Raw genomic sequence first — 10,809 nt, 5'->3', positions numbered from 1 at the left:
CCCGTCTCTACTAAAAATACAAAAAACTAGCCGGGCGAGGTGGCGGGCGCCTGTAGTCCCAGCTACTCGGGAGGCTGAGGCAGGAGAATGGCGTGAATCCGGGAGGCAGTGCTTGCAGTAAGCCAAGATCACGCCACTGCACTCCAGGCTGGGAGACTGAGAGACTCCGCCTCAAAAAAAAAAAAAAAAATTGCAGGTAGGCCTAGCATGGTGGCTCATGCCTGTAATCCCAATACTTTGGGAGGTCAAGGTGGGTGGATCACCTGACGTCAGGAGTTCAAGACCAGCCTGGCGAAACCCTGTCTCTACTAAAGATACAAAACTTAGCTGGGCATTGTGGCAGGCGCCTATAATCCCAGGTACTTGGGAGGCTGAGACAGGAGAATTGCTTGAATCTGGGAGGCAGAGGTTGCAGCGAGCTGACATTGCACCACTGCACTCCAGCCTGGGTGACAAAGCGAGGCTCCATCTCAAAAAAAAAAAAAGAATTGCAGGTAATTCTAATGTGTAGCCAGGGGTTAGAATCACCGCTCTGTTCCTTGCTTCTCAGCAGAGGGAAGAAAAAGAAGCAACACAGCTGGCAGATGAACTCTGCCTTCAAAGCCCATTAGCTTGGGCTTGAATTCTGGCACTGCCAGGTTCTAGCTATGAAATCTGAACCCAGCCGGGCGTGGTGGCTCACGCCTGTAATCCCAACACTTGGGGAGGTTGAGGCAGGTGGATCCCCTGAGAGGTCAGGAGTTCAAGATCAGCCTGGCCAGTGAAACCCCATCCCTATTAAAAATACAAAAATTAGCTGGGCATGGCGGCATGCACCTGTAGTCCCAGCTACTCAGCAGACTGGGGCAGGATAATCGCTTAAACCCAGGAGGTGGTGGTTCCAGTGAGCCGAGATTGCACCATTGCACTCCAACCTGGGTGATAGAACGAGACTCCATCTCAAAAAAAAAAAAAAAAAAAAAAAAAGGAAATCTGAGTCAGTGCTGATCAATAACACTCGTGCAACTTTCAAATGGTCTATATCTGCACTGTCCAACGTGGCAGCCATCAGCCACATAAGGCTGCTGGGCACTTGAACTCATTGTTAGTGCAACCTGGGGAGTCAACTTTAAAATTTATTTAATTTTAACTAATTTACACATCAATAGCCACAAGGAGCCATAACAGCTACTGTCTTGGACAGCACCACTCTAGAAAATGACCAAACGTCTCGTGGTAAATAGGGAATAATAGGGGTTATTTCACGGGATATTGTCAGGATTAGTGTCAGGATTAGATATAATGCATATAAAGTTCCTGGTTCCCACAAAGCACTCAATAAAATGCTGCTTATTTATTAACATCAGCCTGATACTCAAGAAAAAAAAAAAATTGCCTGGAAAACAAATGTTCAGAAGCACCCTGTCACAGAGGCTAAAAATTCAGAGCCGTTCCAGAGAAACTCGTAAAATTATTCCTTAATTGTAGAAGTTCAATTGCAGCAGGAGGTTATCAGTTACAAGGGCTGTATTTCATTACAGATCCAGCCGCAGCTCAATAAATTAAGCAATCACTCAGAATAACATGTTGCTTTAATCCCCTCTCTTGGAGCAGTTCCAAGTTGTTTGGTTTTATATGCGCTCAGCCCTGAAAGGGGACTCATACTGGGCTCATTTCTTTCCCCTCAATTCTTCAGCCCCTCTCTGGAAACATCTTTGCATCTTCCAACCAGCAGGAGAGAGGATTCCAAGCCAAGCAGGCCTCCTTTTATCAAAACTGGAGCCTTTTCCATCCTCTGGCCTTGACGCATTCCACATTTCATTTGCTGAAATTACTGGCAGGTTTATCTGCAATGAAAAAAAAAAGACACCTCTTAGCAGCCCAGTTCTGGGCATGTAGAGAGCGCTAACTCTCGGCGGCTTTTCCATTCTCATCTTCTCTCAAGTGGTTTATAATCTCACAGCAGAATTTTGCTTCCCCTAGAAACTTGGCACGGGAGGTGTCAGCCTGGGAACATATTTGTTTGTGTAAATTAAAAGAAGAATATGTTTTGACCATATTTAAGTTGTAACTGCACTAAAGAAATAAATACTGACTTGCACAACGCTTCTCGCTGCCACACGGTTCTGGCTCACCTCCCCAAACTCTGCCTTTGTTAATAAAACCTACACTAACAAGAGCTCTAAATAGCTTATCTCCTCAGACAGCTACAGGGACAACCTCAGAGGCCATGTCTGCCCCGACCCAGGCCCACACAGAAAATCCACTTACCTCATGTGGGATTTGCTTCTCCTGACACACCGCATTCTTGCTGGGGTAGAAAAGGGTGTCAGAAAGAGCACCCTCACCAATGTAGGTTTGTTTTTTATGGTGGGGGAGGGACAGGGTCTTACTTTGTCACCCAGGCTGGGGTATAGTGCTACAATCACAGCTCACTGCAGCCTTGACCTCCCGGGCCCAAGCGATCCTCCTGCCTCAGCCCCCCACTGTAGTTGGGACTACAGGCATGCCCCACTATGCCTGGCTAATATTTGTATTTTTTGTACAGACAGTGTTTTGCCGTGTTGCTCAGGCTGGTCTTGAACTCCTGAGCTCAAGCCATCCTCCTGCCTCAGCCTCTCAAAGTGCTGAGATTACAGGCGTGAACCACCGAGCCCAGCCTCTACAGGTGTACCCTTGATGTGCATGTGAATGGTAACCTTTTGAAGGCCCTGGGCAATAGCTGTAGAAATTTACATTGCACACCTCTTGGCTGGGAGTGGGGCCTCACATCTGTAATCCTAGCACTCTGGGAGGCTGAAGGATGGCTTGAGCTCAGGAGTTCAAGACTACCCTGAGCAACATGGTGAGACCCTGTCTCTACTAAAAAATACAAAAAAATTAGCTGGGTGTGGTAGTGCATGCCTGTAGTCCCAGCTATTTAGGAGGCTGGGGCAGGAGGACCACTTGAGCCCAGGAGGTGGAGGTTGCAGTGAGTCAAGATGGTACCACTGCACTCCAGCCTGGGCAACAGTGTGAGATTGTCTCAAAAAAAAAAAAAAAAAAAAAAAGAAAGAAAAAGCACATCTCCTCTGACCAAGAAATTCCACTTCTAGGAATTTATCCTACAAGTATTCTTGGTCACATGCCAAAGACTATAGATGTTATAAAGGCAAAATCCTCGAGTTAACTGAAATATTGGCCAGTAGAAGACAGGTGAAGTATGATGCAATGCTAGAAGTCATTAGAAAGAATGAGATGGGTCTAAGAGCTGTCAGGATATATTATATACCCCCAACTTTCTTACCACTATGAACCAAAAAAAGTGCATGCTTTCAAAATTTATAAAGATTGTACAAACTGCCCACAGTGGTTGTCTTATAAAGTGAAGTTGGAGTTAAAGAAAAATTGCAGGCCGGGCGCGGTGGCTCAAGCCTGTAATGCCAGCACTTTGGGAGGCCGAGGCGGGCGGATCACGAGGTCAGGAGATCGAGACCATCCTGGCTAATATGGTGAAACCCCGTCTCTACTAAAAAATACAAAAAGAAGCTAGCGGGGCGAGGTGGCTGGCGCCTGTAGTCCCAGCTGCTCGGGAGGCTGAGGCAGGAGAATGGCGTAAACCCAGGAGGCAGAGCTTGCAGTGAGCTGAGATCCGGCCACTGCACTCCAGCCCGGGCGACAGAGGGAGACTCCGTCTCAAAAAAAAAAAAAAAAAAAAGAAAATTGCAGGGCAGGCATGGTGGCTCAAGCCTATAGTCCCAGCACTTTGGGAGGATGAGGTAGGAGGATTGCTTGAGGCCAGGAGTTCAAGACTAGCCTGGACAACATAGTGAGACCCTATCTCTACTACTAATAATAATAATAATTAAATAAAAAGGGTGGCATGAGCCGGTAGTCCCAGCTACTCTGGAGGTTGAGGCAGAAGGATCGCTTGAGTCCACGAGTTCATGGCTGCAGTGGGCCATGATCACACCACTGCACTCCAGCCTGGGTGACAGAGTGAGACCCTGTCTCTAAACACAATAAATTAATTAAAAAGGCAAATCGTCCCTTTATTTCCACCTTACTCTCTTTTGTATTTTTTCTCACTATAGGCATAGTTTCATTTTTAAAATTTGGCACAATTAAAGAACATACAATGGTGTTTTAAAAATCATTTCCACATTCTGTGCTCCGTAACAACAATACCGCAATAATACTCTCTTTATTGCATGCCTGCTAGGACAATGGAGTTGGGGGGAGGTGAGAATCTCTGCCTTTCTGATTTATTTATGCAGATAACCTGCAGTAGGCTAAATAGCAGCCCCCAGAGAGAGAAAGTATGTCTACTTTCAAATTGAATCCCTGGAGAAAGACTGATTAAGGATCTTGAGAGGAGGCATTTGTTCTGGATTATCCAGATGGGAACTAAACGCAATCCATGTATCCTTCTAAGAGAGAAGCAGAGACCAGGACAGAGAGAAGAGGAAGATAAGAAGACGGAGGCAGAGACTGGAGTGATGCGGCCACAAGCCAAGGAACGCCAGAGGCACTAGAAGGTGGAAAAGACAAGACACACATCTTGCGTTGTGTGCCTGGAAGGAGTGCAGCCCTGCTAGATTTGCAACTTCTGGCCACCAGAACTTTGAAATGAATCTGCTGTGTTAAGCCCTGTGGTCTGTGATAATTTGTTATAGCAGTCCCAGGAAAAAAAGATATAACCAGACTTCCCTTATACCTGTTAGAAGCATGAAATGCACAGGTTCATGAGAAGACAAGTTTGATAGACCTGTTTGTGTTGGCAAACACAAATAATCCATTCATTACAGACACTTACTGAGCATCTATTAGGTGACAGGCACAGTTCTAGGTGCTGAGGATACAGCCAGCCTAGAACACAACGAAGAAGCGCGCCTGCCTGGAGCTGACATTTCAGTGAGGGAGAAATCCACAAAATAAATAGAACACGGAGGAGGGTGGATGGTGGCAGCAGGTGCTACAGAGAGCGAGGAGGCAGAAAACAGGGGCCAGGGGTCAAGGAAGGGGGACTGGAGTAGAGGCTTGAAGGTGGTGAGGGCATGAGGGGTGTGTCTACCTGAGGGAAGAGAGGCAGAAAAAGGAAACGAGGGACTGGGCACGGTGGCTCAGGCCTGTAATCCCAGCATTTTGGGAGGCCAAGGTGGGTGGATCACTTGAGGTCAGGAGTTGGAGACCAGCCTGATCACCATGGTGAAACCCATCTCTAGTTTAAAAATATATATATACATATGTATATATATATTATATAAAACATATATATCTAAAACATACATATATTTTATTTTCCCTCCTCGTCTCTGGCATCCAGGCTTTAAAGAGGTGGACTTGGCACTACCAGTGGTCTCAGATGAGGTGAGGGGGATAAGGCAGGAAAAGAACCCAGAGCTTCCAGTCCCTGGATCCTAGAGAGCAATACAATATATTATATATATAAAACATATAATATATAAAACATAAAATATATATTATATATAAAACATAAAACATGTATAAAACATACATAATATATATATAATATATACACACACACAGACACACAAAATTAGCTGGGCATAGTGACGCACGCCTGTAATCCCAGCTACTTGGGAAGCTGAGGCAGGAGAATTGCGTGAACCCAGGAGGCGGAGGTTGCAGTGAGCTGAGATCACGCCATTGCACTCCAGCCTGGGCAACGACAGCAAAACTCCACTAAAAAAAAAAAAAAAAAAGGAAAGAAAAGAAAAGGAAAACAGGCAGAGGGAACGAATACAGAACTTGAGCCTAGGAGTGACACATAAAATAGGAAGGAACTCCCTTTTCCCTCCTTCTTCCTCCCCCACCTCCCTCCCATACTTGCTATCTGCCTGCTGCGTACCAGGGCCTGGGGTACGCAGATGAATGAGGCCTCATTCTCAGGTTCGATGCCTTCCCTAGTACGGGGACAGTCATAAACAAATCCAACAAATATAACGTGGTAGGCGTCACAGCAGAGGCCAGGGCAGGCTGCCCTCGCAGGCCAGCGTGGGAAGTTGCGTGTAGGTTGGGGTTAAGGTTGGGGAGGTGGGAGTAAATTGATTAGGGCCGGACTTGAAATCCCAGCATGTGTGTTGAGCTGCAGTTCAGCTGGAAATTAACAGGAGGGGCGGTGGTGAACATGGAGATGTATCTGGGAGTCTTTGATTTTTAAGTACAGTCGGCACATCGGGACAGGAATATAAATTCTGAGAATGCCCTATCTCTTTCAGTTCTACACAATCCATGAAAAGGAGAACAGTTCCCAAGTCCTGAATTGGGACACTGTGGGTTGCAAACAGCAGACACTGAAGTTGATCTGAATGAGGTAGAACGACGGATTTATTCACTGGGTAGCTACGATGAGGAAGGGGAAGAGGCTCTATTGCTCTCTAGGATCCAGGGACTGGAAGCTCTGGGTTCTTTTCCTGCCTTATCCCCCTCACCTCATCTTTCATTTCTCCTCCTCTCTACTTATTGGCCTTACTGTCTGAGGCCACTGGTGGTGCCAAGTCCACCTCTTTAAGGCCTGGATGCCAGAGAGGAGGAGGGAAAGAAACACCCTCCTCACAAGCTCTGCAGACAATCCTGAATTTGCCCTGCTTGAGTCACATGACTACACCTGGACCAATCACTGCGTCCCAGCTCAGAAGTGGGCTGCTATGATTGGTCATGGTGGGTCACATGTCTACACATGGACCAATTACTGTAGCTGAGGAAAAAGTACTGTGGGTAGCCATTTTCGGCCATCTTCCCATGGTACTGGCGGGTCTGTTATCAGAAGCTGGGGAGAGTGTGCTGGCAGGAACAAGAAGAGCCACCTGCCTCCCCCAAGGCCTTCTGACTCTGTTACTGCTCCATTCATTCTGCTGGGAATCGTCTCAATCTTGAGCCAGACTCTGCTTGAAGATCCCACTTTGGTTGTCTACAAACCCCAGAGTTGCCAGCTGGGATTTACTCAGACCTGTTGCTGTAGTTCTTTTTTGTCATTGTCATTATGCGATTTTGATCAGATTTAAAATGGACTTTTAGTCATTGGTTTATGATTGCCTCTGCTCATACGCGTCGGACCCTCATCTGTCTTGTTGATTACGATACAGCTCGTGCTCAGTCCCCAGCGCCTATGTACAGTAGGTACACAGGTAGTGAAATGAATGAACATCCTCCAGGGAACGAACGGGAGGAGCTGCACAGTTCTCATCTGTTCTCAATGAGTCCCTTTCTGCCACCCTCTCCGCACATTTTCCAGTCACCCTATACCCCTTCATGACAAGGCTTTGTTAGTGTAAGTGCACCTTGCGTCCTGTTAGTATAAGTCCCTGGATGTCAGCCCAACACACACTGGAGGTTCCGAATCTCTGGGTGTTTTGAGTAAAGATGATCCTTTGGCAAAGCTAATGGAGTTCTGTCTGAGCTCAGAGGGACTGGGCGCCATGACTGGTTGGCAGTGTCTCCCATGGCCACCTGCCCTGTTGGGCGTCCCTGGTCCTGCTCTGTGTCGTTTGCTAACCAGGGGACTTGTTTTTAAGACTGCAGCTCAGTCATCTGCTGGGATATCAGAGTACACTCAGAATCCAGGACAAAATGGTGTGGCCAAATAAAACAACTGTGGGCTCTTAGGGAAGAAGGCTTAAGACAAATGGTTATTTTTCTTAAGTGTGTATGACCCACATGTCAGCTGGGGTCATCTTATTTTTGGAAATTCAAACAAAATGGGCTTGAGTCTTGTCCCACATGCCAGGGAAGACCCAACTGTCCTTGGACTCTTTCCAGGGATTGGAGGTGAGAGGTGCTAGTGTCTCACCCAGACGCCCAAGGCTCTATAAATTCCTGTGTCCCCTTAATCACTTCTGCTTGGGCACCTTTTTGCTGGCCTCAGGAGAAGGCTAGCTGTCAGAGGCATGGAACGTGTGCAGTGACACAAGCTCACGCTGTTGCTGTCTTCAACTGTATTATAATTTTTGAACAAAGGGCTTCCCGTTTTCATTTTGCCCTGGGTCCTGCAAATTAGGTAGCCAGTCCTGCCCCACTCAGGGGCTGTTCCTTTCCTACCCCACATTGATTCTGCCCCAATATCTCTATTCTCCCTAAATCCCATCGTACACAAGGATGTGGGTGTAAGAGACTTGGAAGCTTTGGGACAAAAGAAAATGTTGACCTCTCAGACACAGAAACAACATCAAGTGCAATGTTTGAGCTGCCTCTAAAATACTCAGTTGGGAACAACACAGGCTAAAGCTGAGAAGTGTCGAACCTGGATGAAGGGTACTGGGTGCCTGTTATATACCACATACTACTTTCAGGTATGGTGGGAAATTTCCGTAGTACAAAGTGGTGGGGTTTTATTTATTTATTTATTTATTTATTTATTTATTTAGAGACAGGGTTTGGCTCTGTTGCCCAGGCTGGAGTACAGTGGTGTGATCATAGCTCACCGTAGTCCCATCCTCTTGGGCTCAAGTGATCCTCTGGCCTTGGCCTCCCAAAGTGTTGGGATTATAGGTGTGAGCCATCACTCACAATTTAAACTCTATAATACAAAGTTTAAAAAGGCAGTAAAGCCGGGCACGGTGGCTCACGCCTGTAATCCCAGCACTTTGGGAGGCCGAGGCAGGCGGATCACAAGGTCAGGAGATCAAGACCATCCTGGCTAACACAGTGAAACCCTGTCTCTACTAAAAATACAAAATATTAGCCGGGCGTGGTAGTGGGCGCCTACAGTCCCAGCTACTCAGGAGGCTAAGGCAGGAGAATGGCGTGAACCCAGGAGGCGGAGCTTGCAATGAGCTGAGATGGTGCCACTGCACTCCAGCCCGGGCGACAGTGTGAGAGTCCATCTCAAAGGAAAAAAAAAAAAAGGCAATAAAAGCCAAGCACAGTGGCTCATGCCTCTAATCCCAACACTTTAGGAGGCTAAAGTGGAAGGATCATTTGAGCCTAGGAATTCAAGACCAACTGGCAACATGGCAAGACCTCATCGCTACAAAAAATAAAAAATTAGCCAGGCATAGTGGCATGTGCCTGTTGGTCCCAGCTACTCGGGAGGCTGAGGCAGGCAGATGGCCTGAGCTCAGGAGTTCAAGGCTGTGGTGAGCTGTGATCACGCCACTGCACTCCAGCCTGAGTGACAGAGCCAGACCCCATTTCAAGAAAATAAAACAAAATTAAAAGGCAATACATTAAGACTTGTCCCTGGCAGTTCCTCAAAATGTTAAACATAGGGTTGCCTTATGGCCCAGCAATTCTACTCTGACCTATATGCCTAAGAGAAATGAAAGCATCTGTTTACGCAAAGACCAACACATGAATGTTCATTGCTGCATTATTCATAGCAGCCAAAAAGTGTAAATAACCCGTCTGTCCATCACTGACAGTGGATAAACAAAATGTTGGTCCATCCATAAAATAGAATATGATTCAGCTGTAAGAAGGAATGAAGTTCTGATCCATGCTACAGTGTGGCTGAACCTTGAGAACGTCATGCTAAGTAAAAGGATCCAGTCACAAAGGACCACATTAAGAGTGTGATTGCATTTATAGGAAATGTGCAGAATAAACAAATCCACAGGGGCAGAAAGTAGATTCGTGATTGCTCAGGGTTGGCGGCGTTGGAGGATTAGGGTGCAGGAGGGTTCTGGGTTTCCTTTTCTTTCTTTTTTTTTTTTTTTTTTTGAGATGGAGTCTCACTCTGTTGCCCAGGCTAGAGCGCAATGGCAGCATCTCGGCACACTGCAACCTCCACCTCCTGGGTTCAAGGGATTCTCTTGCCTCAGCCTTCTGAGTAGCTGGGATTACAGGTACACGCCGCCACGTCTGGCTCATTTTTGTACTTTTGGTAGAGATGGGGTTTCGCCATGTTGGCCAGGCTGGTCTCAAACTCCTGACCTCAGGTGATCCGCCCGCCTTGGCCTCCCGAAGTGCTGGGATTACAGGCGTGAGCCACCACGCCCGGCCCAGCGTTTCTTTTTGAGGTGATGGTGTTCTAACATAAATTGTGATGATGGTTGCACAACTCTGTGTATACACTCAAAGACGCTGAATCGTACACGTTAAATGGGTGAAGTGTACTTTAAGTGAATAATTTCTCAATAAAGCTGTTTTAAAAAAGAAGTCACACCTTCCTCTCTGACCCTCCTGCTGGGAATCCTTTGGCTTCAGCTCCCTGCCCTCTTGGGAAATCCCTTCTCTCTCTCCTCTACCCTCTCCCTACACACACACACACACACCCCTGCCATTCTGTCTTAAGCTATTTTTCAGCTGGGCATGATGGCTTATGCCTGCAATTCCAGCACTTTGTGAGACTGATGTAGGAGGACTTCAAGACCAGCCTGGCCAATGTAGTGAGACCCCAACTCTATAAAAGAATAAAAAAATTAGCCGAGAGTGGCCGGGCACGGTGGCTCATGCCTGTAATCCCAGCACTTTGGGAGACCGAGGTGGGCGGATCACGAGGTCAGATCGAGGCCATCCTGGCTAACACAGTGAAACCCAGTCTCTACTAAAAATACAAAAAAAAAAAAAAAAAAATTAGGTGTGGTGGCGGGTGCCTGTAGTCCCAGTTACTTGGGAGGCTGAGGCAGGAGAATGGCATGAACCCAGGAGGCAGAGCTTGCAGTGAGCCGAGATCACGCCACTGCACTCCAGCCTGGGTGACAGAGCGAGACTCCGTCTCAAAAAAGAGGCCAACAGTGATATTAATCTATAGTCCCAGCTACTCAGGAGGCTGAGGCAGGAGGATCACCTGAGCTCAGGAGTTTAATGCTGCAGTGAGCTCTAATGACACCAGTGCACTCCAGCCTGGGCAACAGAGCAAGACCCTGATTCTAAATATATATATATATA

At 47.0% G+C, this 10,809-nt stretch overlaps 1 long non-coding RNA gene across 1 annotated transcript in view; it reads right to left on the bottom strand.

The window, feature by feature from the left end:
- Positions 1 to 1,553: 1,553 nt before the first annotated feature.
- Positions 1,554 to 10,809, bottom strand: part of LOC108523759 (uncharacterized) — a 24,609-nt gene continuing 15,353 nt past the window's right edge. The window contains exon 2 of the long non-coding RNA XR_001883887.1: positions 1,554 to 1,826. This is a non-coding gene — a long non-coding RNA (uncharacterized LOC108523759). The remainder of the gene's footprint in view (positions 1,827 to 10,809) is intronic.

The sequence above is a fragment of the Rhinopithecus bieti genome, unplaced genomic scaffold (genome assembly GCF_001698545.2).
Source record: "Rhinopithecus bieti isolate Rb0 unplaced genomic scaffold, ASM169854v2 scaffold_76910, whole genome shotgun sequence".
Classification (NCBI taxonomy): domain Eukaryota; kingdom Metazoa; phylum Chordata; class Mammalia; order Primates; family Cercopithecidae; genus Rhinopithecus; species Rhinopithecus bieti.
The sequence above is the reverse complement of the archived record's forward strand: the minus strand, read 5'-3'. Positions and strand labels throughout refer to the sequence as shown.